Genomic DNA, 27400 nt, shown 5'->3' with positions numbered 1-27400 from the left:
TATTTCAATAGTATTAAAATATTATATTAAAATGGAGGTGTTATATAAAAACTATTTCTCGTAACAAAATTCTAAAGTAATATTAACAATAAAAGCTTACCATCATAAATATATCTAATATCACAGAAATAAAAATCACCTTCAATGCAACGTTGTTTCTCTTAGTGCTTCGCAGTTTCTTAATACCTTAATTATCGAGCAGGTCGGTGATGATGTAAACTGGCGACTCTCAAGCCAGTGATAAATTCCGAAGGAATATTGTTCCTGAAATAGCAAATAGTGTACTTTACTTGGTGGATACATTGTAGTTTCAATGACGTTATTATAAATTTAAGCTAACTTAAAGAAATCGTTAAATTCATTTTTCTCTCTCTAATAATAAAGATTTCATAACCTTACATTCTTAGAAAGCTTTTCGCGAGTAAAATATCTACTCATGCAGCTACTTTTAAGGTTGGAAAAGTTTTCGCAGTTAAGGGATATGAATTGTTAACATTAAAAAATTTGGAAAACGCCCACTTTTTAAATCACAGGTGCTTCTCATTGTTGTGACCTCTATACCAAAGTTAAATTTAGAATTATTTTGATCTTTGTACTGATCGTATTTACAACTCTATATTTATTTATCACCTCCTAATCCAAGGTGTTATACGACTCCCCTGCCCATTAGATAATTTGCAGCTAGGAGGTAAATTCGGCTGTATTCTAACGGTGTCTTCCCAACACTGCCCCGAATTGGGAGGTAACGGTGGCCAAACCGCGCTATGGGGTCTTGTCGCGGCGGAGCTTTGAGCCCGCGTTGAGCTGAGGTTAAGAAACTGATGACTACCGACACAAACAACAATTACGACTAGGCCCACCGCAAACGACAATAAACAACGGCAACAGCAACGGCGACAACAGCGGCACAATGCAGGGAAGGGGCGTTCAAGAGCCAAACGTAAGTCGGAAAACATGGAGAAGATGAGAACCAGTTCCTCATAGAGCCGATCCTATAGAATTCGCAGATATGGAGGTTGCCCAGGTGAACCTACATCACTCGGCGTCAGCTACCGCTATCATCGCGAGCAGGTTCTCAACAGACAACCTAGGCATCTTGCTGATACAGGAGCCGTGGGTACACAAAGGAGAGGTCAAGGGGCTTAACACGGAGGATCTCTCTAGTGTGAGACTCGGAGCTTGTATGTATAGTAAGAAAAATATTGATTTCTTTAGTACTTCTGAATTCCTAACACAGGATAGATTGCTGGGTAGGCCGAATACAGCAAAAGTGCGGACTTGGTCCTGGCAGTGGCCTAATTTCCAGGAAACACACCTACTACGCCTCCAGAGGCAGAGAAGAGAGGCAGACTGATCTCACAGTGGAGGGTGTCATCAGGATATTTAATATCTGATCACAAGATCATGAGATTCGAGCTAATGGTAGAAGTCACGAAACTGCCCCCTAAACGTATTCCTAAAAACATCAATTAGCCCACAGATCGGGATACGTTAGAGTTAAATGTTAATGGTGAGGGGAAGCCAAACAAAGGTACAACAGCCATGGGACTGGAGAGCAGGCTATCTGCTCTCAAGCAGGCTATAATAAGCGTATATCACTGCAGCTGCCCGCTAAAGTATAGATGCATTCTAACTTACTATAACAAGGAGATTAGGTCTGGAAAGCAGAAAATTTTCAGGAGTTTCTGTGAAAACGTCTCCTCGACACCAGAGGCAGCAAAGGGCTATGGCTAAGTGTAAGAGTAACGCAGTACTAGCCATTAAAAGATCTGACGGGTCCTATACGATCGGTGCGGAGGAGAGAGCAACGGCACGTCTGCGTGCGCATTTCCCGAAGAAAATTAAGGAAGAACAGTGTCTACCTTTAATCGAACACAAGCCATCTTGCCTAGATTGGGTATTCGAAAGACAACTGTTTACTGCGGATTCAGTCAGGTGGGCAAAGACTTCGGTCTCAAAATTGAAGTCCGGGAGTGGAAGGCATCTTTTCACCACTTTTTCAACAGCGAGAGCAAGTTCAGCTGCCCTACCTTGTTCAGCTGATGAGAGATAGTCTGGCGCTGAACCATGGAGGACTACAAAGGTAATCTTTATACTGAATGTAGGAAGGGGGACTATTCACTGAATAAATCCTTCAGACCAATTAATGGAACTTCCTTCTTACTAAAGAGTATGAAAGAGATCGTGCGCCATGAAATAAGACCAAAGGCACTCAAAACGGCATTCCTGCATGCGAACCAGTATACTTACAGAGTAGGCAGATCGAACAATGGCCATTGTAAGCTCAAGAAGTACTTATTTAACATGGGCTTAGCTTCTTGTGCGAATTCCAGGTTCTGCGACTTGAAGTCTAAACTCCGAAACACCTGATAATTTAAATTTAATAAATTTTAGGTAGCTGTACAATCCTCACTTACTTATCTAATTTATTCAAAACCTAAGTCGAAGCTAGTTTTAAATGTTACAAAAAATCGTTGGACCCTGATGAAATCTCGTCACAGACAAAAACCCCTCATCTTAGAGTATTAACTCTGACTAGAAAACAAAGTTGTTCCCAAAAGAACATATGTGCATATTATCTTACTTCCGAATAGGGTGTTTGATGTTTAAGGTAAAACATAAATTCCACCCATAATGAACATCGACCTTACTAAAGTGACAGCAAATATGTGGGAAACGGCCAAAACTCTAAAATTAAAATTCTGAAGTCAAAATTCAGGAATCAAAATTCTGGGTCGACAAAATTTTGGAAATCGGAATTCCGCAATTCCTTTGCTTTTTTGGCTGCATTTCAAAATTCTGGTTTTCCATAATTCCGGAATTTACGTTTTCCAGAATTAATTCTGGAAATTTTTTCCCCAAAATTTGAGCCAAATCGTGTATTTATATAAATTTGCTTATACATACATAATAATACAACATAAACAAAACATAACCTCCAAAATAATTCTAAAATTCAAACATGTTTATCGGAAAGACAAAAAACAACATTATTAACAAATAAAGATCAAATAGATACTACATTAATGTCATGTTTGAAGCAATACGCTTTAAATACGCTAAGTGACTTAAATCTAATCTTTTTTTCATTACGCTTGTAATTTGTTGGTTTTTTTCCATGAATTTTCTGTTTATTTTTATTTTTTCGCCGTTTTTTAATTTTCGTACTTGTGTTTCAGCATAAATAAGCTCCCTTTGTAAGTCAGATATCAATTTGTACAGCGTCTCACGACTTTTTACAACTATGACTTTAAGGCGGTGGCATCGCTTCCACACTGTTTTGCGTTCTTGGAAAAACTTTTGATCTAGGGTCATCGAACACTGATCAAAATTGTGTTAAATATTTAGGCTGTGACTTTTTACCAAACACATAATTTTTTTCAAACCATTTTGAAAGTTTTTGCAAATCGCTGTCGTCAAATGAATTACGCAAACTTGTGTAATACTCTGAGATTTCGCTATAAGGAGCCAGTGCTAAGCTTTTAAGCATTCGTACTTGGACTGAAAACTGCTCTTCTTCTTCTTCTTCTTAATTGGTATAGACACCGCTTACGCGATTATAGCCGAGTTAACAACAGCGCGCCAGTCGTTTCTTCTTTTCGCTACGTGGCGCCAATTGGATATTCCAAGCGTAGCCAGGTCCTTATTCACCTGGACCTTCCAACGGAGTGGAGGTCTTCCTCTTCCTCTGCTTCCCCCGGCGGGAACTGCGTCGAATACTTTCGGAGCTGGAGTGTTTTCATCCATCCGGACAACATGACCAAGCCAGCGTAGCCGCTGTCTTTTAATTCGCTGAACTATGTCAATGTCGTCGTATATCTCGAACAGCTCATCGCTCTATCGAACACGATATTCGCCGAGGCCAATGCGCAAAGGACCATAAATCTTTCGCAGAATTTTTCTCTCGAAAACTCGTAACTTCGACTCATCGGTGGTTGTCATCGCCCAAGCCTCTGCACCATATAGCAGGACGGGAATTATGAGCGACTTATAGAGTTTAGCTTTTGTTCATCGAGAGAGGACTTTACTTCCCAATTGCCTACTCAGTCCAAAGTAACACCTGTTGGCAAGAGCAATCCTGCGTTGGATTTCCAGGCTGACATTGTTAGTGTCACTGGTTCCTAAATAGACGAAATTATCTACAACTTCAAAGTTATGACTGTCAACAGTGAAGTGAGTGCCAAGTCGCGAGTGCGACGACTGTTTGTTTGATGACAGGAGATATTTGGTCTTGCCCTCGTTCACTGCCAGACCCATTTCCGGTGCTTCCGTGTCCAGCCTGGAGAAAGCAGAACTAACGGCGCGGGTGTTGAGGCCGATGATTTCAATATCGTCGGCATACGCCAGCAGCTGTACACTCTTATAGAAGATTGTACCTTCTCTATTTAGTTCTGCAGCTCGAACTATTTTCTCCAGAAGCAGGTTGAAGAAGTCGCACGATAGGGAGTCACCTTGTCTGAAACCTCGTTTGGTATCGAACGGCCCGGAGAGGTCCTTCCCGATCCTGACGGAGCTTTTGATGTTACTCAACGTCAGTTTACACAGCCGTATTAGTTTTGCGGGGATACCAAATTCAGACATCGCGGCATAAAGGCAGCTCCTTTTCGTGCTGTCGAAAGCAGCTTTGAAACGAAGAGGTGGTGTATGCCGATTCTCTTTTCACAGGTCTTTTCCAAGACTTGGCGCATGGTGAATATCTGGTCGGTTGTTGATTTACCAGGTCTGAAGCCACACTGATAAGGTCCAATCAGTTTGTTGACGGTGGGCTTTAATCTTTCACACAATATGCTCGATAGAACCTTATATGCGATGTTGAGGAGGCTAATCCCACGGTAGTTGGCGCAGATTGTGGGGTCTCTTTTTTTATGGATTGGGCATAGCTCCTTATCAGTTCTTCGCCGCCGTGTTTGAATAGCTCGGCCGGCAATCCATCGGCCCCCGCCGCTTTGTCGTTTTTCAGGCGGGTAATTGCTATTCGAACGTCTGCTCCATCGTCATCGATTGGGGAATCGGGTTCTCCTTCTCCTGACGTTGTGCGTTCACTGCCATTCAGCAGGCTGGAGAAGTGTTCTCTCCATAATTGAAGTATGCTCTGGGCATCGGTTTTGAAACCTTCTGTAAGCCGCCGCATCTTTTCGTAGAATTTTCGAGCATTACCCCTGTCGGCCAGCTTATCAAGCTCTTCGTACTCACGCATTTCGGCCTCTTTCTTTTTCTGTCTGCAAATGCGTCTCGCTTCCCTCTTCAACTCTCGGTATCTGTCCCATCCCGCACGTGTAGTGGTCGATCGTAACGTTGCGAGGTAGGCAGTCTGTTTTCTCTCTGCTGCGAGACGGCACTCCTCGTCGTACCAGCTGTTGTTTTGCACTTTCCGCAAACCAATGGTTTCGGTTGCAGCTGTACGTAAGGACTTTGAAATGACGTCCCACAGTGCCCTTATACCGGGTTGTTGACGAGTTCTCTCAGAGAGCAGGAGTGCAAGCCGAGTAGAAAATCGTTCGGCTGTCTGTTGTGATTGCAGCTTGTCGACGTCGAACCTTCCTTGTGCTTGTTGGCGTGTGTTTTTTGCTGCACAGAGGCGGGTGCAAATCTTGGCTGCAACAAGATAGAGGTCCGAGTCGATGTTAGGACCCCGGAGCGCACACACATCTAAAACACTGGAGTCGTGTCTTCCGTCTATCACAACATGATCAATCTGGTTGGTAGTTTTTCGATCCGGAGACAGCCAGGTAGCTGATGAATCTTCTTATGCTGGAATCTAGTACTACAGATAACCATATTTCGGGCCTCGGCGAAGTCAATCAGCCTCAACCCATTTGGGGATGTTTCGTCGTGGAGGCTGAATTTACCGACCGTAGTGCCAAATATACCTTCTTTGCCCACCTTGGCGTTAAAGTCGCCAAGCACGATTTTGACATCGTGGCGGGGGCAGCTCTCATAAGTGCGCTCCAAGCGCGCATAGAAGGCATCTTTGGTCACATCGTCCTTCTCTTCCGTCAGGGCGTGGGCGCAAATCAGCGAAATGTTGAAGAACCTCGCTTTGATGCGGATTCCGGCTAGACGTTCATTCACCGGAGTGAATGATAGTACTCGGAGTCTCTCTCCCACCACGAATCCAACACCAAACTTGCGCTCCTTTATATGGCCACTGTAGTAAATGTCACACGGACCTATTCGCCTGTGTCCTTGTCCCGTCCATCGCATTTCTTGGACGGCGGTGATGTCAGCCTTTATTTTCGCGAGGACATCAACCAGCTGGGCAGCGGCACCTTCCCAATTAAGGGACCGGACATTCCAGGTGCATGCCCTCAAATCGTAGTCCTTATTTCGTTTGCCATGGTCGTCATCAAAAGGGGGGTCTCTCATCCGAGGCTGGTTATAGCTCTTCACTGGGGGTGTTTTTTTACGTGGCGGGTCCCAAACCCAGCGCACAACCCTATGTGGGGGATGTTTCGCTTTCTCACATTAGCTCGACTTCGAACGGATGTTCTTAGGCTACCCAGAGGATACTTGGTCAAAGACCGGAAGTAGTGAGCTGCTTGAGTCATGTGTAAAAGATGCGACGTTCTCCAACTCAACAAAAAAAGAAATATACATTGACTTCGATTTTTTGGTCATAAGACAGAATACCAGCGGAACAATTTGCCCTTCTACTCTTCCGTGTATGGAAAATAGCTGCCTCATCATCGTTGGAACAATGTCAAATGTACCGTCCATAATCCAGCAATCGCTCTCATTTCCAAATATAAGAATGCATTTGCCATCAATAACTTTCTCACTTAGAATAAATAGTTGACCTTCCAAAACATAAAGTGATAAAGGAATGTCTATTTCTTCAACACATGTTGGGTCTTTAAAACATTTCAAACTGTTCCGTTGTCTTCTAATTTTTAACTTAAGGGCATTTCTTGATGGCAGATAATCTCTAATAGGCTGCAGAAAACTCGAGCGAGCCATATTTTTAACCAGATTATTTGTTTCTGCTACAGATTTTTTATGCGCACATGGATCATGAGAATGTTCATTTCTTTTTTTCGTATAACACGTTCACAGCCATCAAATTGTGTGACAATACGCACGGTACATTTGTTTTTAATTCGTTCAGAACAAATCCAGTTAAATGTTTTCTAATTTTTTCGTTCCAAATAGAAGAAGTAGCCGTCGACGTTTAACATGTCTTTTCTTTTATTGGACTTCACCACAGTTATATTTTCCATCATTTCACAAAAATATTTAGCACGTGTTTATTAATGAAATTGCAGTAACACATTGCTTAGTCAGTACATATGTATATATGTAGGTACATAGTAAACTAAATTATTATGGTAGTACAAAAAAGTAAATGAACAACAACAAACAAAGCAATAACAATAACAAATACAATCATGCAGTTGTAAAACTACTACTAGGTAATAAAACATATGATTACAGAATGGCAAGATTCTGTAATTAATGATTAAAAATGCGTGTTGATAACAAAAAAAGTGCGCACTTTTTTGTTATGCAACACGCATTTAATGATTAAAAATGTGCGCACTTTTTTGTTATCAACACGCATTTTTAATCATTAATTACAGAATTTTGCCATTCAGAATTTTGCAATTTAGAATTTCGGATTCCAGAATATTGACTTCCATAACTTTGATTCCGGTGTTCCGACTTCCAGAATTATGAATGCAGAATTTCCAAAAAAGCAGAATTTTGACCCCAACCCGAAATATGTTCATCAAGATATCGCGACTTTTATATACTACTCGTATATGTTAAGCTACCGCTTTTCCAGACTGACGTCTGGATATCCCGAAATCAATTCGTTAATATAAGATTCTTTTAATTATAATATTATTATTATTATAATAATTTGTAATGATTTGTTTTTCAACTGGTTAGCCAGATGCGTTTGTCGTAAACCAAAAAAGGCTTACAAGCGCCCAGTGTCACTTGTTCATGACAAGATTGGGCAGTGACTCAACATTAGAAATACCTGGTTGGTGTTATAAATCCAATGGTGATATGCATCAACAACAACCTTGTACAGCCACACTTGTGGATTGTTTCGGAATTACTAGGAATTCAAGCCATATAGCTTTGTCTGTATTTTGTTTGGTTGCTGCAGTTGATTGGTACATTTTGGACAAGAAATAAGAAAGGTTACTTCATGCGGGGCTGAAAAAGTTGAAGGACAATTAACATAAAGAACAGACGATACTGGGTTTTACAAATAAATGCAAAAAAGTCTAATTTCATACACTTTTGTGATCACTACAATTTATTCCTCCTGATCTTAGTAAGTGCTTTATTAAGTTTACATAAATATTTATTTCCTAGTACCAACTGGTTTTGGTTACAATTCTCTAGTAGAAAAAGAGGAAGTGGTTCTAGTGTTTCCTGTTTCCGATGCTGCCAAATAACAAATGAGGAGAGCACTTCGCTAATGACTACAACAATAAACAACATTTGAGGTAATGCTCTCTAGCCCAATTGATGCGGGTATAAATTTGAGATTTGACAACGGCGAATATCGCAGTCGATGCAACGAGTATGAGTTATATGACAACATTGACATAGTTCAGCGAAGAAGGACTAGGATACACTTAATTCCTTCAATTAGTGCTTTGTTAACTCGACCACAATCGCGTAAGTGGTGTGCCCATTATGCAACTAAAGTTTATAAAGTACCATAATTCATTTACCTACTATAATGTGAAGCTACACGACGGTTTTTTGAGGATGAGTTGACTGGGAAATGTCCAACCGGGAGGTGAGTTTAGATGAAGTCACATGATGGACAACCGGAAGAACATTAGACAAAAGTGACGTGACATGACATGATGAAATGCAAAACAATACTGAACAAAACTAACATGACAGCTCGATAAGACTCTCGCGTGATCTGACAAAAAAGGCTATTGAAAAAAGTCCTTCACTTGGATCACCCGTTACAATTACCAAAAATTTAATAACACTTTACTTATCCAATATATGTATGTTATATACAGAGCTTTCGACGTTTACATCGACGCATTCCAAACAACTTATCTTCAGCAATCTGTGGCTTCACTGTATAATGTGTATATTAGAGTGATTAAAAAAAAAAAAAAAAAAAAATTTTTTTCGTTTGGTACTCGGAAAAATAGGTTCCTAGACACCTCTAAGAAAGCCTCTCCAAACATGAGTTTTTAATTGTAACGGGAAGGTCCTCCTATATACAGTTTTCTATTTTTTCTTATTATCAGATAGAAAAATTTATATCTCGCTTCCAACTACTTAAAAAAATATATTGTTCCTTAGATTTTATAGGAAATTGAATGCTCTACAAAAAAGGTCTATTATGATTTTTTCGTAAACCCAAACGTTTAAAAGATATTAACAGTTAAAGTTTGATTATTTTTGGGAAAATTTTTTATTTCTTATGAATTTTATAACTCAATGAAAAAAAATTATTATGAATGATGAAACTCATAGTTTTGTAGGAAATTTACTGCTCTATAAAAATGGTCTTATATGATTTTTCGATTAAGTTAAGCGTTTACGAGATATTCATCGCCAAACATCAATGCATATTAGGGTGGATCAAAACAAAAATTTTTTTTTCGTTTGGTACAATTCCCGTTACAATTAAAAACTCATGTTTGGAGAGGCTTTCTTAGAGGTGTCTAGGAACCTTTTTTTCCGAGTACCAAACGAAAAAAACAGTTTTTTTTTAATCACTCTAATGTATATATATACATTATGTCCGCTTGACTTGAAGTTTTCTGAATTACGCTCTCTCTGTTTTATTAATCATTTAAAGTAGTTTGACTTTCGTATGTGAGAATTTCGCTGAAAACGTTGCGGTATTTGGAACTACGCTAATCGAAACTTTGGCATAAAACTGTGAATACCAATGTTCCGACCTGATTTATTTGTGCTTAGCAAAGGCTTAAGCGATTTTATTGCGAAAGTTCAGTTCCGCATGTTTCCTTAAGCAATTCCATTTTGTAGCTATTTAACTTAAACTAAAGGGCGTTTACGGCTATAAGCATTTCGCAAAACGTAGTGAATGTAGCAAAATGTTAAGTGCATTTTGTGTAATGTTTTGAGGCCTAGAAAAAAAGTATTAAGACAGAGAGAGAAGAGACAGTGCCCTCTACATATTGTGCAGAAATTCTAAACATAATTTTTATAGAGAATTAAATAAGTAAATCAATTTTCAAAGTTCAATTGTGTACAATAAATTAGATTTTTTACAGTCGTAAGTCCATAAGTACCAGGAGCGCTCCAAAGTAAACAGGACTTTTTGAATCTAGCGCGACTGGCATTAAAATCTGCTATCTTTATCGATTGTCCAGTGAGAAAAAAATTTTTTTTTTGTACATTACAAAATACAAATAAAAATATATTAAAACATTAAAATGATTGAATTTTGTTGTCGCTTAAAAAAAAATTTCCTAAAAAGTGGTAAAATGTATGCGTTCACATGAGAGTACCCCCTTATGTCCTCACGACCACTTTGAAAACAAAATTCGTGCACTCTGCTACGGGATAGGCAATCATCGCCATAAACTTGTTTCATCAATTGAAACGAACGTTTCGATAAAAGTTTTACTAATTCTAGAACAAAATTTAATGTTGGCTCTTTGTTCGAAGCTTATTTTCGCACCGATAACACAAACATACTGACACTTAAAACGCAATAACTTCACTTCCAATGAAATGTTGAAATTCCCAATTTTTTTCGTTTTTTACATTTTTAATACATACATATATTTTTTTTAAATCAAAGTAGTCCCCAACAAAAAAGTAGTTCACAGGTCATGGTGATAGCGGCTGTTCGTGTTGTCTGAAATAAAAAAATCGAATGGATTATTATTCAGTAGTTCTGCGGCTATCGTCCCTACCAAATATAATCAATTTCATTAAAAAAAATGTCGAACTTCAAAAAAAATTCACGAAAATCTTGTTTTTTTTTCGTTAAAAATCGTTTAAAAAAAATATGAAAATATTTTCGAAAATAAACAATTCTGGTAGGGACGATTACTATAAATGAGTAGAAGAAGATATGTAAATTTTAAAGCAATCGGTTGAATACTTTTTTTTACGGCCATGACGGTTTCAGGAAATGATGATTCGAGAAAAATGCGTTTAGAAACGTAGCAGCTGCAGACTTGTCATGGCGCCTGGTAGACAGTCGCTTACGACACGTCGGCGACTATGAGCTGTAACTTATCAAATACTATGAATTTCGGTCTGAATTTTTCACAGCATGTTTTCAATATGTTTCACTGTTATAATAAAAAAAAAATCGATTTTTGGAAGTGATTACATGAGAATACCCCCATAAATGATGATCAACATGTGGGCCATTCAAAATCCGTGACCATCGGAAATTCCATCGAAACTGTGCGTGAATTCATTAAAAATCAGCCGAAATCATCATTGAAATTCATGAAAATGGAATTAAACATCTCCAAAACATAGATTTATCGCATTTTGACCGAATATTTGGGCATACGAAAGGTGTATGCGCGGTTTGTTCCACACAAATTCACTAACGACCAAAAATTGCTCAGAATTCAACATTCGAAGGACATCATTAAAGAGGTCAAAAACAACAAAAATTTCCTTTACAATATTGTGACTGGTGACGAAACGTGGTGTTTCCAATATGATCCCGAAACGTAACGCCAGAGTGCTGAATGGAAGGCACCGGACGGGCCGAAACCCAAAAAATCGCGCATGGAGAAGTCAAAAGTGAAAACAATGCAGATTTGTTTTTACGATTCCAAGGGTTTTGTCCACAATGAGTTTGTACCACCCGGCCAAAACGTTAATACGATATTCTACCTTAGCGTTCGGCACGAATATCGCCTGAAAGTTGGCGTTTGTTTCACGATAATGCGCCGTCTCAACGATCGACGCTTGTGACCGATTATGTGACCAAAAATCAGATTTGAACCCATTACCCACCCCCGTATCTACCTGATACCGTACCGTGCGACTTCTTCCCTTTCGGAAAAATGCATTTGCCCTTGAAAGGAAAGCGGCCATATCGCCCAACGAGCTAAACCACTCATTCGACTTGCTTTTGGACCGTGAGAAGAAGCTATTTTGAATATAATAAATTGATTTTGCCGAAAAAACCATTTATTCTGTTTTTTTAAGTCCTGTTTACTTGGGGCACACCTTTTACAGCTCCAAATAAGTGTTGCAACAAGAAAGAGGAGTTTTGTGGTGTTAATAACGAATTAGAACAATGGATTGACCACAGCATTACATATTTACTGCTAGTAAGCTTACAAAGTATAAATCTTTGGACTATATATTCATACATATATGTATATATTCATTAGGGTATCCATTATTTCAAAAGTTTTTCTTTTCTTCTTGTAAACGATCCCTGAACTTTTAGTTTATGTTTAAAACAATTCATTTGAGAGTAATACTGTGTTGCTCATACGACATGATGAACTATATGAATAAACATTTGATGCCTAACTTGTTCTGCGTATTAGCTTTAAAGGAACTTTTTATGAAAAAAAATCATACATACATATACATAGTCCGATTTATACAGCAAATCACCTAGGCATTCTAGTCATTTATTAATAGTGTGTTGCTCATACGACATGGTGCACCATATATGTACATTATGTATATTTGATGCTTAAGCTGAACTGCATATTACATTTATTTTATTTTATGAAAAAAATCATTCATAACTTTTGTGTAGAGCGAAAAGCTTGCATTAGTATGTAAATTTTTTTAAGTTGTAGATCTCTTTGCTCTGAAGATAAGTAGAAAGGTTTGTGTTAAAGATGAAAAATTCTATTTCAATTAGTATATGGAAAAGTAAAATGATTTAGGCACGGGTTAATTAAAAAACAATGAGCTTGATTACATTGGAGTTTTTTATGGTTATAAGTGAAACTTCAGGGAACGTTTGTAAATGAATCACCTTTGGAAAAAATGGACGCCCTAATGTACTATATACATATGTATATAATGTGTATATGCACAATTTGGAGAAGTAAAAAAGTAAATGGATATTGTGTGAAATAATCCTTCAATCACTTGGAGGTAAACAGTAGTGTATTTGTAAGCAGAATAATATATATTCTGTTCTTTTATAAATTCTTAGAATTGAGCTTGTCAAAAATTAAACTATTTTATTTTATGTATGTGTATTAGTTAGTGGTTACAACTAAAAGGGCTAGAAAGATAAAAAATCTATGGAATAGAGTGTGTCCAGCAGTCTTTCCGTCGGAAAATTAAAAATACAAATTCATAAAAATCTTCTTATATCTCTTTTTCTTCGATTATTGCAAGTACAACTTTTTTCTTCAGCAAAAATTTGACTTTGCTCGGCGCTCATTAAAGAAAAAAACAATGATTTCACATTTATACTGCCCTGCCAAGTGAAAGAAAACGTTTTTATGTGTATGTCAAATATGGTACCCCTTTGAATTGAAAACGTGTCGACTGCATGACTGGCATTTGTAAACATGAATATACATACCTTAAGTTCATTCAACAGTAAGTAATCGGATTAAACATGGAGTTACTCATGGCCAGCCAATAGATTCCTAAATAGACCTCTAAATGAAAGGAGTCCGTGTCAGCGCCAGATAACATGATGTGACTATGAAATAAATGTGAAAGGGCAACCAATAAACGGCGAATATCAGCACCACAACCATCATCATTTTCACCACCTGCAGGGGCAAGAATTAAAAAGAAATGATAAATGTTAGAAATATGATATCTACAGGTTTTGTAGATAATTAGTTAGTTGTGTATGTGAATACTGGCAAATATAATGTATATTTTAATAATGTGGCCACTTCTGAATAGTGGAATACGGCCAAATGCAGATGTCCACCAGAAATTAATTTTAGTGCTCTTTGTTCAATGAACAAGAAGCTATAGTTCGTTTTCATCACCTTGTCAAATAAGATTTCATTCATTTTTGCCACAAGAGCAAATCATTGCAAAAGTATTATTTACGAATCTCAGTACTAGACATCACAGATTGATCAATATGTTCGGTAAAAACTCAGCCAACTGCACTGAGGTCCACATATTTGGTGTCTAGGACGTAAAAAATTATGGTCCGACTTCGACAATTTTGGTCGTAAGATAAAATACCTTTTTTGTATGAGAAGTAGGCCTGGTTGTGATAGGAATGTTTAGGCAACATCACCTATAGATACAGAGGTATAGAATTTCACCTAAAGATGCGCGGTGCCACGCCGAATATTTAATTTTTATATCTGCTCCTATAAAGGCGCTCTTGCCATTCCGGTTGTGCAATTTAATACTTGTAACACATTTATTCAGTGAGTTATTGTCCTTTTTGTGGCTTTCGTTACAACCGTTATGTAGGGAAAAGCGCGGTTATTATATGATTTCACCCATTTTCATATTGAATAAAGAAGTGCTGAAGAAATTGTAAAGGACGCCACCACGCTTACATTAAAAACAATTTTTGTATCCTAATTGCTTGGTTATAAAGTTTTGTTTAATGGCGTTTTGTGGGCGTGACAGCAGTCCAATTTGATATACCGCCTTTCCATGAGTGACAAGGAACATATCGCCACATAAAATGTAAAATTACAATTTGTCGCTTGTACGACAAATGGACAGATAGTCACCCAGAATTCGACTCGTTTCGTTATCCTCATCATTCATATATATGTATAACTCTATATTTATATCGATTCGTTTTAAGTGATACAAACCAGTTGAACATAGTTGTTATACTCTGTAGCAACATGTTGCAAGAGTATAAAAAAGTTGTTAAAGCGACCAACCTTGGGGAAAATTAAAAAGAAAAACCTCCAAAACTGAGGACAATTTTTTCAAAAAAATGTGCTTTCATTTCAAATGATACGCGTGATCAGCCTTCCTGTGTTAGTAATATTTGTGATATATAGTGACTTGTACTCCGCTACCCTCCGCTTACTCCGAACATTCTCCACCGATCATCTTTGAGCCCCAAAGTTCAATGCCGACCCGTGAATAAGTGACCGTCATGGCAATGATGGGCAGTATATACTATTCGTGAGAATCATAAAAGCGATATTATAACTGTAAAAAAAAGTAAAAGGACAAAAGAAAATGAACGAGGATTCAGTACATTATTTCCAAAATTTATGGCGACCCTTGCATTTGTATTTGGGTAATTTTGTTTACAAATAAATTTCGTATTTATCATAAGCGTCCGACTTATTGCTTTGGGATTTGCGATTTTGCCGAAAAATAACTGGTTGGGCATTTGAAAACTTGCTTAGGTATTTATATTTGCACTCGCAAGAGGGAAATTGAACGCAAATATTGTTGTACAAAAGATATTTTTCAAATATTTTTTGTTGCAATGCTACTAGTGGGCAATAAGCAATAAAATAGCATTTGGTTTTGTGACAAAAAAGAGTTGGAAGAATTGGAGAACATACATATGTAAGTATGTATTCTGATTGTTTCGTAAGCAAGTATTAAAAATAATTTCTTATAGAGGGGAAATTGTGTTATTCATATTAAAATATCGGAGCGAATTCTCTCTTAAGGCATCACCTGAGGCACGGCACCACAGAGCCTTTGTGATTATGTTTATATTTCTTTTGGAGAGAAAATGTCTGTGGTTGGATTTTCTTCCTTTTAAAATTTTAAATATAAGTGGATATATAATCAATTCGATAATGGATTTCTTTTTACATTTCAGAGTTAACGAACGTATAATTTTTGGAAAAGTCCCGTTAAGGGTCGGAATTTAAGCATGGCTCAGAATTGGTAACAACACTCACAGACTTAATTTTGAGCCAAATAAAGCAATTAAAGATTTGCTTATTTCCAATAAGAGAATTCGCCCAAAGTCGTACAAAATATAGTTTGTGTTAGAATTGAAGCTGCTCGACCTTCCCAAGTGACATCGCTTCATTCTATGGGCTCTTGAAAACCCATATATGGCCCAATGCGTATATAAATAAGCAAAATTTTTGCATTTGGGACGAAGAGCAACCTGAAGAAATTCAAGAGCTGCCATTTCATCCAGAAAGACATTGTGGTTTGTGGGCTGGTGGAATCATCGGCGTGTCATTTACCAGTTGAAAAGATCGAACGAGTTGTCGAAAGAGGGGCTGAGAAACTGAGGCCTACATTTGAAAAAAACAGTCTTTAAAAAACAAATGGCAAATAATATTCTTTCGAGTAATAATAAACATTCCCCATAAAATTTGAAGTTTGTCTATTCTTTCTTTAAAAAAAGTTGGAGACCTTGAAATGGATCACCCTTTACAATACACATATGTATCTAACTTGAGTACGGAGCTAAAAATTTAAGTAATTCAAACCGCAAGTAAGTATGTATGTCTGCGAAATTCATTTAATTTTTAGTAGCAAATTGAGCATCAAGAACACGTGTTCAAACATTTACGTGAATACCTTTGCATACAATCCTTATTCCACTTGTTTTAATAGGGCAACTCATACCTACATATTTTCCTGTTGCGAATGATTTGTGGGACCATCAGGCCACTCGGCGTAGCATACAATTCGTGTACCGTCCTTCAACGGTTTCATAATGGCAACATACCTGAAAGGAGGTGAACGTTAGAGAACACGAGACAGGAAGTCACATCTAGTTAAAGTGAAGGATTTAGTGCAAATTGTTTGCGCACAGTAGGTTCACCTTGCGTGTTAATGTGGATATGTGTTCAATGGAGAGGTGAAATATTTAATTTTATTTGCGTCAGACTTTGGCGTTACTGCTACAGTCCTTCGCTGTGGTTGAAGAACTCACCTGTCAATGGATATCGCTTTTAGTGTAAACACCGAAGCGCCTATGCTCAGCGTCGCTTCAGATTGCAATATAGTTCACCGAAAGGCCAATCTTTGTCCAGCATGTAAATATAATTGAACGTCACATTGAGACTGGATACCATGGCATCCGCAATGGAAAGATTCAATGTTGAAAAAGTGCGAAAGAGCAATGGATTATTGAGTTAATTGGAGTGCCATAAAAGGGGATCGTCATTGAGGAATTTTTGAGTAATTCGTCAAAGAGCGTCAACCAATATTTCGGTGTTCGTTACAGCATTTAAATACATTTGCGATTACACGTAGGTATGTATTTATATCTATTTGTATTTAACTAACTCTCGCGTGTTTGACGGTGTTTCCGTTCTCATATTTATGTTGCTGCTGGCATTCTATTGCACACATATGTATATATTTTCCCGTAGTTCCTAGGTGGAACATAGGGCAAATTGCACACATGCGAGTGGGAATTATCAATTTTTGCGATGAATAAATTTACATAACTACACACCTTCATCCTCAATTTACGGTGATTTCTGCACAAAATGTACGTAGCAGTGAAAAATGCTCGCATGTTTTACACTAAAGGCGCGGTAAAAATGCAAAAGACATGCAATTGCAAACCAATGGTTTTTAAAGGTTAAGTGCTGCAATTTAAATGCCTCGAAATTTTTGAAATACAAATTTTATGCCAAAGTCTGATTTAATTCAGTCGAAACAAGTGAAACTGTTTCATAATCACGCGAAGCTGCAATATAGCTTTGTCCGTTCCCACAACCGTCGGGTCTATGTAATCGGAATGGACCAAGATTCGACTGTTAGCTCGGCAGTTTTCTGCCCCTACAACAACAACAACAACAATATAGCTTTGTATTCGAGAGTACTTGTACTGCAAGTTCGATAACTCTATAAGCTAAATGAAAGAAACGTAGTTGTTTTGCCCGTATTTAGATGAAATTTCTTATATCAGAAATCACTTAATAGGCGGGATCTCTTTCTTTAAACCTTCTCCCAATGAATGCGTGGAATAAGAGCTCCGTGCTATATAGATTCACGCATATACTAGGTCTTGCCATAAATTCTGTTACAAAGTTTAGTATGCATACAGCGAGAACAGAACCGCAGAAAAAATGCCGTTATTTTTTATCATAATTTGTATTTAAAGCCTCTTCATATAGGATAATCAGTTGAATGTATGCTCTCGCTTATTAACAATGGAGAGGGGAGCTAAAGAAAATCGTATTGAGGCGTTTGGTTTACATATACTACATAGAGATTCTCAAAACGCTTAATTTTTGGAGAATGTTTGTTTACCGCACTATTGATAATTTCCTTAAATGTCGGTAATTGATGACAGAAAGAGAAGTGATCGTCCTTGTGTGACTCGAGCTAATTTCCTCTTAGCAAACAGAAAATTAGGTGAATGATGTCCACATAAAAGCCTACCGTTTGGCCAACATGTCATCTAAACAAATAAAGACGTACAAAATGTGATTTAAAGAGCAAAACGTGGTGACCAAAAACTGTTGTACTAGCTTGTGTCTCCTGTAAGGGCCTTACTCCTCATTCCTTCTGTGAAAAAGGGTCCAGATTTAGGCAAAAGTATACCAGCGAAAGTCGAAGTGGTCGTATAGCAGCAATACTCTCTTTGATAGAGGATATGTGTAGAAGTTCTGAAATTACTTTCGAAAAATCTAAAGGAAATCGTACAAATGTTCGCTGCAAACTTAATAAACTTTATTTCGCATTTAAAAACATAGCTAGTCTCTAGTGCCACATATTTTTTCGGCAGATTTATAGCATATTTCGTTTAACAGGTGCAAATTGTATGTGGAATTTAATTTTTGCTTATTCGGTTCCACGGATAGCGTAATAATGAAGTGCACATGTACGTATTTTTTGTTATACAACAATACTTAAGTTACGAAGGCCACTAATGGTTTACACTCGTTTGCAAAGCTGTTTACTGCGTTGCCTGCAACTGAAACGGCACCAAGTGCCTACGTAACGAAAGTAAATTGGCGGTCGATTCCAAAACACTTTGAGATCAAATTTAACGTTATCTTACATGCCTTTACTACGTACATATGTACTGGTTAGGAGAAAAAGTAAATTTTTTTGCTAACACTAAATATTACAAAATGTGTCGTTTAATTGGTATACCTGTAGTGAACACCCTGTGTTTATGTAGAATGATTATTGTTAGGTTAATAACGATCCCTGACCTTAGATCTCCATGGTCAGGGATCACCGCATACCAATTAAAATGTGACCGTATCTTGGACAAAATACATTAAATTAGAGATTTATTCTGTACTTATAGATTAAGAACACACTGTGTTTGTTTAATAGTTATTTTTACGTATACGCCGTGAGGAATAATATTTTAAAAATTAGATATACCTACATATGTGCTTAGATATGTATGCAAGTTGAATGTACTCTCGTAAGTTTTTGTGACATTATCTGAATAATACATTAAAATAAGCTTTGAGAAACTGAAAATTTTAGCGGTTATACATCCTCCTTCAAAAAAACGAACAAATTCGATTTGTCTTTTTATTTTAAATTTTTGCTAATAACGCACAATCAATCAGTATATTTTCAGTATTTTTTCTTCATTTTTGTATCGAATATAACATTATCTCATATCATTTTCAAAACAGAAAGCTCCGTGGGAATTAAATATTCAAAATGAAAAACATTCTTAAGCAACTCAAAAGTTATTACGTTTATAAATTCCATGAAATAGTTTTGCTATTTGAGTATAAGAAAAACAAAGGAATCAAAAAAATGAAAACACAAATATGCAAAAATATTGGTGAAACTGTCTAGGCAAAATAATTGCACCGTGGTGAATTAATCGCAATTAATATTTCTCTACGAAACCTAATAGATTGATTTTCTGCGTGTGATAGCGGAAGATACGTCATTTGAGGCACTATCAATTATGTGAAAATAAACTCGTTTTATGTATGCTATTATTGTATTCATTTATTGTTGTTTTTATTTCGGCAATTAACAGCCCTATTCTCATGCCCTCACAAAAGCCACCAACCTCACTACAGTGGTGTTTCTCACTATAGTGAGGGTTACCTTATTCTGGCGAAAATTCAAAAGCTCAAATGCTCACTATTATCACAAATATCTGTGATGTGTGAAAGCAGCCATCATACTAGAAAACATCTGTGTTTGTTTTGTTTTAAATCAATATTTTACATTTTTTAAAAAATTGAGAATTGAGTGTTATAATTAGCATGGAGGAACTATTATTTGTATATGCGGCAGTTGTTGAGGAGGAGGAATCGGGCGGTAGGAGGAAAGTGTTAAAGGGTTTGCGAGACAAAAGCGATCCTTTTAGTATGCAGGACACAACATTTATTAATACATTTCGATTCCCAAAATCGCTATGTAAATTACTTATAAGTGAATTGGTGCCGCATGATGTACAGAAGAAGAAGAAGAAGAATGGCTGTTAACGCCAGTCGCTGAACCTTCAAATGCAAGGGAAGTGCGTTACAATAAGTTGCACGACAAAGCACGTAATACCTTTGAGATGGTATGGTGTTTGAAGTCACGATTCCGGTGCCTCTCAAAACACCGCATTCTTCATTACAGACCTGAAAAAGCGTCGTTGATAATTTACGCGTGTACAATTCTTCACAAAATTTTACTGAAGCATGGTGTGGCTGCAGACCTTGGCTTCGAAGAAGTTTTAGAAGAATCACAAGACACCGAAATTGTTTTTGAAACCCCCAATTTTAGGGAGGGTGCTAGAGTAAGAGAACGTTACATCATGTCTTTATAATATACATACATATGTATGTATGTATATATTTCCAGTGGCGTTATGTACTATAAATAGGTATATATATATATATATATAAATATATATATGTGCATATATACATATATGTAGGTTATTTACTGTCTCTGTACATTTTACTTCCTCTAAGAATGAATAAAAAGACATCTACATATGTTTAAATAATTCATTTTATTTTTATTTTTTTTTATTTTTTTACATTTTTATTTAATTTTTTTTTATTTTTTTACATTTTTATTATTACTTATCTAATTTTTCAGACAATTTTTGCTCCTGAGTTGTCCTTTCCGTTTTTGTACGCCTAGGAATATATGAAATTATTGTATATATATATATTTAAAATTTGCAAAATTACTTACATATGCTGATTATCCATTGTTGTGTACTGTTTTGTTTGCTTATTTTGACTTTTTTAAGCGATTGACCATCAAGATCGAGTGATATCTACCGCTAGACTTTTTTCTGTGGGGATAATCCCGCTTCGATTCATGCTTTGGAGCAAACCATCACGCTAGTTATGGTTTTGTAATAAAAAAAGCTTCGGCCTTTTTTACAACCTCCTTTATTGGGCTGAATCTTAAGACTGACTTAATTGACATTGCTTGCTAGTTTTCTTACTCCTAATCATAAAGCGAGCTGTACTCACATTCCTTGTTAGTTCGTTTAATTCTTATATTAAGATTAACTGTATGGACATTCTTTGCATGTATGTTTATATTTGAGTTAACGTTGACTTAACATGAATACGCTCACTCTCAACTCAACTCAGCTAAATTTGGAACCCAAATTCTATGTTCATATGTTAGTAGGATGTTCTGCATTTTCCATATGTACATATATATGTATATATAATTACCATATGCCTAGAGTGTAAGGACGTAACTCGCGTGTCATTCGCCAGTTACTAATCGAAATACTCGAACTACCATCTAAGACGTAACCGCGTACAACATTTGCTAGAGATAACCTTTAAAAATTTAATGCCAAATAATGTCCTTTCGAATGATAACAACCATTCCACAATAAATTTAACGTTTCTGTGTTTTTTTCTTTAAAAAAGTAGGGAAGCTCAAAATTTAGTACGTGACATTCCCCTTACATTAATGTGTTACAGTATGAAAATGGGCGAAGGCGGACTAATTGAAATTCAGTGAGAAACCTTTCTTGGTAGTGATATGTCTGTATACTTCCTGCTGACTTTATATCGCATATATCGGCCAATATGTGAGTTATTTTAATAAAAATGACGGTACACACGTGAGCTTAATTGAACAAAATAGGATGAAAGCCCACTCTAGACCTCAAGTAACAAACAAGCCTTCTGTACCTGAAGGTACCCTGGCTTTAATCCTTGTAACTTGCTAGAGTATAAAATGTTCGGCTAGATTCGAACTTACTTGTTTTCTTTAATTTAAGGAAAAGTGTATACTTTTCGGTGTAAAAGGTAGAGGAAATAAATCTTTTCAGTTTCTAAAATCAACATCAGCATTATTAGTATTACCATAATTAAATTAAAAATATGTATTGCGATAATAATGCGCAAAACAGGAGTAAAAACGACGACTAATCATATTCATATACTCTCTAAATATAAAATAATTGTACTGAAAAATATGGCGTGAACCCAAGTCACAATATTTGCACGAAATGGGTTTGCTGTTCGGTTTTGATGCGGCAAAACGAAGCTTAAGTAAATACACGCACCCAAATTTGTTTTCACGGTTTTTCGACAATATTTTTTAATATTATTGGTATTTGTGTGTATCTTCCCCACCCTTGCTCCTACTGCAAGGTGCTTTGCATTTTAGTGCCTGTGTTATTTTGTTTATGGCACTCTGCCGTTTACAGTAAATACCGAACGCCAATTATTTTGTTTACCCTTCGTAAACTTTCATATTTCAAAGTGTTTGCCTAAGCATGGTATTTCGAAATTTCAAAATATTTATCATACCCTTGCAACATGTTACTACAGAGTAACTTGAGTTGACGAATGCTTTTTATCATCAGCAAATACAAATTGTAATATATAAATATAGTGGATAAACTTTTTCGAAGCTTTTATCTATCAAGATTAGTATTTACTCTACAAAACTAAAGCGAAAGTTTTGAAACAATATACACTTGACCCTGATGCTATCTAATTTCTTTAACCCGTCTGTGAAGAAAACAAAAGAAGTAGTCATCCTTTAGTATGCCTGTGCTTGGTGCGAATTTTAACAAACTCTGTGGCTTCACTATCGATACTCCTCCAGTATATCACACTTTCGGGACCACAAACGCTTACAGGGTATTCTTGCCAATGCGGGACAAGTGCACAAGAGATACTCCATTGTCCTGCTCCATACATTTCCTGCAGTCTTCCTGATCGGTCAGCCCCATTCTGCGCGTGTGTGCCGTCACCAGACAGTGACTAGTTAGTATTCCGGTCATTTTCCTACAGTCTCTTTCATCGAGCGCCAATAGGAATTTTGTGTACTTCCGATCTACCGTTTTGCAAATGACTTTTGCAGTCTTGCACCCAAGTAGGTCAATAAGTGAGTTACCTTAATAAAATTGATAGAGCGTATTTTTCTAATAACGGTGCATAATTGGTGCATAATTGGTGATTGAATGAATAAAATCGGGGTAAAATTTGTCCTAGACTCCATATAACTAAGAGACCCTATGCACCTGAAGCTATTAACCCGGCTTTTATCCTTGCAAGTTGCAAGAGTATAAAACGTTCGGATATACCCGAACTTTTCCTTCCTCATTTGTTCAAGATTGGAATCACAACAATAACTCAGATAGTAATAAGTATATAACGACATCAGACCTTGCGACTGAGTACTTATCGAAATGCCTTAGTAATGTGGAAAATTTTTACGGTATACGCCAGCATAAAATTAGCACTTGAACGCAGAAAAGAGATGTGTAAATTTTCATTTTTAAACAGACTTCTCGCTTTGGGTAATTACGCCTAGTGGGTGTAAATATAAACAAGCGGGGCCACATATGAATGTACTACTAAATGCTGCTTTTCCGTTACTCTTTGCAGCGCAATTGTAACAGCTTGGTCTGTTGATAAAGTGACGGGTAACATCTATAAGGTCATAACTTAAAATTAATCAGCAAGTGAAATTACTACAGACTCTCTTAAAATTTATGCAACTCAGGTTTAATTACACGTCTTATCACACTCAGGTTACACGCAGCCGCGTTTATGCAGAGTTTAATGCTGATGTTATTTATTCAAATTAAGCTCATCTGCATATCAGAGTATAAAAGTAATTTAAAGTTCAGACTTTTTGGCGATTAGAGTGTAATAAATGTTGTCATAAGAGCTCATAGGCTTATATGCCCCACAGCTTTGAGCAAATGTTGCAATTGAGAGTAGCAAGGCGTGTTTAATGTGTCGGTACGGGAACCGAGACCAGCCACCATGTCACCACATGTCACAAACAAGTCTGAGAATGTGAGTACAGTGAAGAGTAACATATGTATGCATAGGTACCTTCATGCAGCATGCGAGTGATGGTTTCAAAAAGAAAAGTGCTTGCATTTCACTTCACTTCAGCACTCCTTGTCTTATGTAACGTTTTTAACACGGTTTCACTTTAAATTTAGCTCACCACTTTAATGCCATTTTTCCGTCATTAGCAATTCTTTATTAGCATTGAAAATTGAATTGTTGACAGAAGTTGCATGAAAGCCAAAATAGGCAATAATAGAATAAATTTTTGATAAATTTAAAATTACTACTGCTTTCTCGAAGCTGCAAGCATACATTCCTATTCAGCTGCCATTTTAGTTTCCTTCTTATGTACCTGGCGTGTCCACAGAACAAAGAAACCGTTGAAACAGTGTATTTTATCCAGTAAGCTCGTCCGAAGAGAGCAAAGATTCGTAATGGAATACTAAGTAGTAGAGTTTTGTTTTGTTATATTATGTATCTAAGTTCTTCTTATATATGTATGTACATTGTGACAAAAAATCAAGCGTAAATTGTAATTTAATTCTCCGGGCAAATGATATTAAAGAAATGTATTCTACTAAGTTGGTAGGACTGCCCTTAATTGCTATGGCAAATGTGAGCACGATCTGTCAACTAGTTTGTTTACAGCAGCTGCTTAAGTCGGTACACCCCAGTACGATTTTCACAATGGATAAAAATATCGAACAAAGAATTGATTGTTAAATTTTGTATTTCTTACCAAATTTCGTTTGCGGAATTGTTACGAATGTAACGGCCGGAATTGTGCAAAAACAAGTCATGGATTTCACACGATGATTGTGACTGTGTGAATTTAAAGCCTTAAACGCAATTATTACCATCGATGTACCATCGTATTTACCAGATTTGGCTCCGTGTGATTTTTTCTTGTTCCTCTAACTTAAAATGCCGCTTCGTAAAACTCGTTCTCAGTCGACCGATGAGATAAAACAAAATTCGGTAAGCCAGCTGAAGGTCATCCAAAAAAGTGCTTATGGAAAGTGGAGGACGGAGGACTGGAAAAATCTTTGGCATAAGTGTGCTGCTGTGGGGATTACTTTGAAGGCGATAAAATAAATATTGATGAACAATTATATAATTGAGGAAGCAGCAAGAAGTCTTTCGCACAAAGAGGTCGTGTTTTAATAATATTATCACATTAAGGGCTGCCCTGAAGTAAATAAACCAGTGGGAAACGGATGTTCTCACCTACAAATATTTTGTAAATTTGAGCATCAGTTTTGACAGTATAGAACGCACTCATATCTGTCATTCGTTTTATTCAAGATGTATTCTAGAAAAGCTCATAAACATCCTCAGAGCTCACAACGTTAGCTTTGAATTCAAAACCTTTCAGAACAAACAACTATCAAAACTGGTGTAAAGGGCTGTCTAATGTTAGTGCTGCTTTTTTTGTGTGTTTGAATGATGTAATAAATTATTCTGGAACTACTCGAAGAGCTGACTTCTTCTTCTTTATTGGCGCGCCAGTCGTTCTTCCCTTGCGCTGTTTGGTGCTAATTAGAAATTTCAAGTCTAGCCAGATCTTTCTCCACCTGGTCTTTCCAACTGTGTGGAGATCTTTCTCTTCATCTGCCTCGCCCGTCGAGTACTGCATCGAATATTTATAGTTTTTGCATTCATATGGATGACATGACCTAGCTAGCGTAGCCGCTGCCTCTCGAAAACTTGGAACGTCGATTCCTCAAATGTTTTCATCGTTCTTGCTCTGCACCATATAGCAGACGGGGAGGATAAGTCACTCGTAGAATTTGGCCTTTGTTCGTCGAGAGAGGACTTTACTTCTCAATTGCCTACTCAGTCCGAAGTAGCACTTGTTGGCAAGAATTATTTTGCGTTGGATTGCAAGGCTGGCATTAGAGAACTAACGGCGCGGATGATGAGGCCAATGACATCAATTTCATCGGCGTACGCCACCAGCTGTACACTCTTATAGAAGATTGTAGGGAGCATTTAGTATTGCTCAATGTCAGTTTACACAGCCGTAGAGCTGACTTACGCAGATGATATGCCTCTTCTTGCAGTAAAAAGATGTCAGAATTCTGCTATCTTTGGATAAAACTAATCGCTATTATTTCCGTCCTGCCATATGAGGCGTCGCTCTTAGGAGTGTTCGAGAGAATGGTTCTTCGTTGGAGAGGTTAGGTGGAGAAGGTGCTCACAATAAAATCGCAATTTTGTCACTCATTTTCTTTCTACGTATAATATTTTGGTTTTTACGTGCAAGAATGTCTATGTTTTGTATTAGGTAGGCCTTTAGGTGCTTATATTCTCATACCCTGTGTGACAAGGACATCAATATCATTTATTAACATTATTAACATAAGAGTTGGAGTAATGAAACTTTTGGTTACATTCAGATCATGAATAATTCAACGGATGTTTATTCTAATTTGGTTTTCGAAACTGAAATAATTATAATCTCATTTTATTACATTTTGTACCTACACCATTGTCGTTAATTCCACTCTAAAAATTCAAACTACAGCTATTTATGCAGTACAGTAGCAGTGATTGATTACACCAATCAATGGCCGATGTCGTACCGATAAGTTGGGAATAATTATCTTGTAGGTTTTCCGCCAAGCCGCCGAAAGTAGCACGACTAGTTTCACTAGCGATGATGACATCCAACTCGCCTCTACCGTTCCCACCGCCACTGCTCTCGAATTCATTAGAAGTGTCGACCTTGCAGGGCTCTATGTTCCGAAAATCACTCACTGCCGTCGTTGGTGGCATGTGTGAGTCGATCATTTCAGTGCCGTAGAGATTGCCGCATATGGACGTGTACGTGAATCCTTGTTTATTTGTTTAACATTAGGCTTTATGCTTTTTAAGTGGGCGTGTGTATAATGATGAATTTTCCTTCTAGATTTTGTTTTGTCGCCTCTTCGTTAGACATGATTTACATAAACACACTTTGCTTTACTATATATTTGTTGTTGTTGCGTTTTACCTTTCTGGTTTCTGGTGAATTTATATCTTGTTATTAGCTATTTTTGTCTGCATAACCTTTGACCGCACCGCACTCACTCATACTTTTAAATGTGTACGCGGCTTATGGTATTATGCAAAATCCGTTATGCTCTTTGGGCGTCTTTTGAATTTAAAGTTGTTCGCTGAAAGCATAAAATGAAAAGATCGCAAAGTTTAGCAAGTGACAGGAATAATGTATTTATACATACATACAATATATAGATATCTATTATACATATTTTGCGGTTTCTAAGTTGTATAGGTATCAAATTTGCAATTTACATACGTTTCTAGTATTGATTTGTTCATTT

General features: G+C 37.0%; 1 pseudogene; it reads right to left on the bottom strand.

Annotated features, from left to right (window-relative positions):
* LOC126759079 (tachykinin-like peptides receptor 99D) lies at positions 1 to 26867 on the bottom strand (annotated as a pseudogene).
* Between the last annotated feature and the right edge of the window lie 533 nt (positions 26868 to 27400).

This window comes from Bactrocera neohumeralis, chromosome 2 (assembly GCF_024586455.1).
Source record: "Bactrocera neohumeralis isolate Rockhampton chromosome 2, APGP_CSIRO_Bneo_wtdbg2-racon-allhic-juicebox.fasta_v2, whole genome shotgun sequence".
In the NCBI taxonomy this organism is placed as follows: domain Eukaryota; kingdom Metazoa; phylum Arthropoda; class Insecta; order Diptera; family Tephritidae; genus Bactrocera; species Bactrocera neohumeralis.
This window is presented reverse-complemented; position numbering and strand designations above follow the sequence as displayed.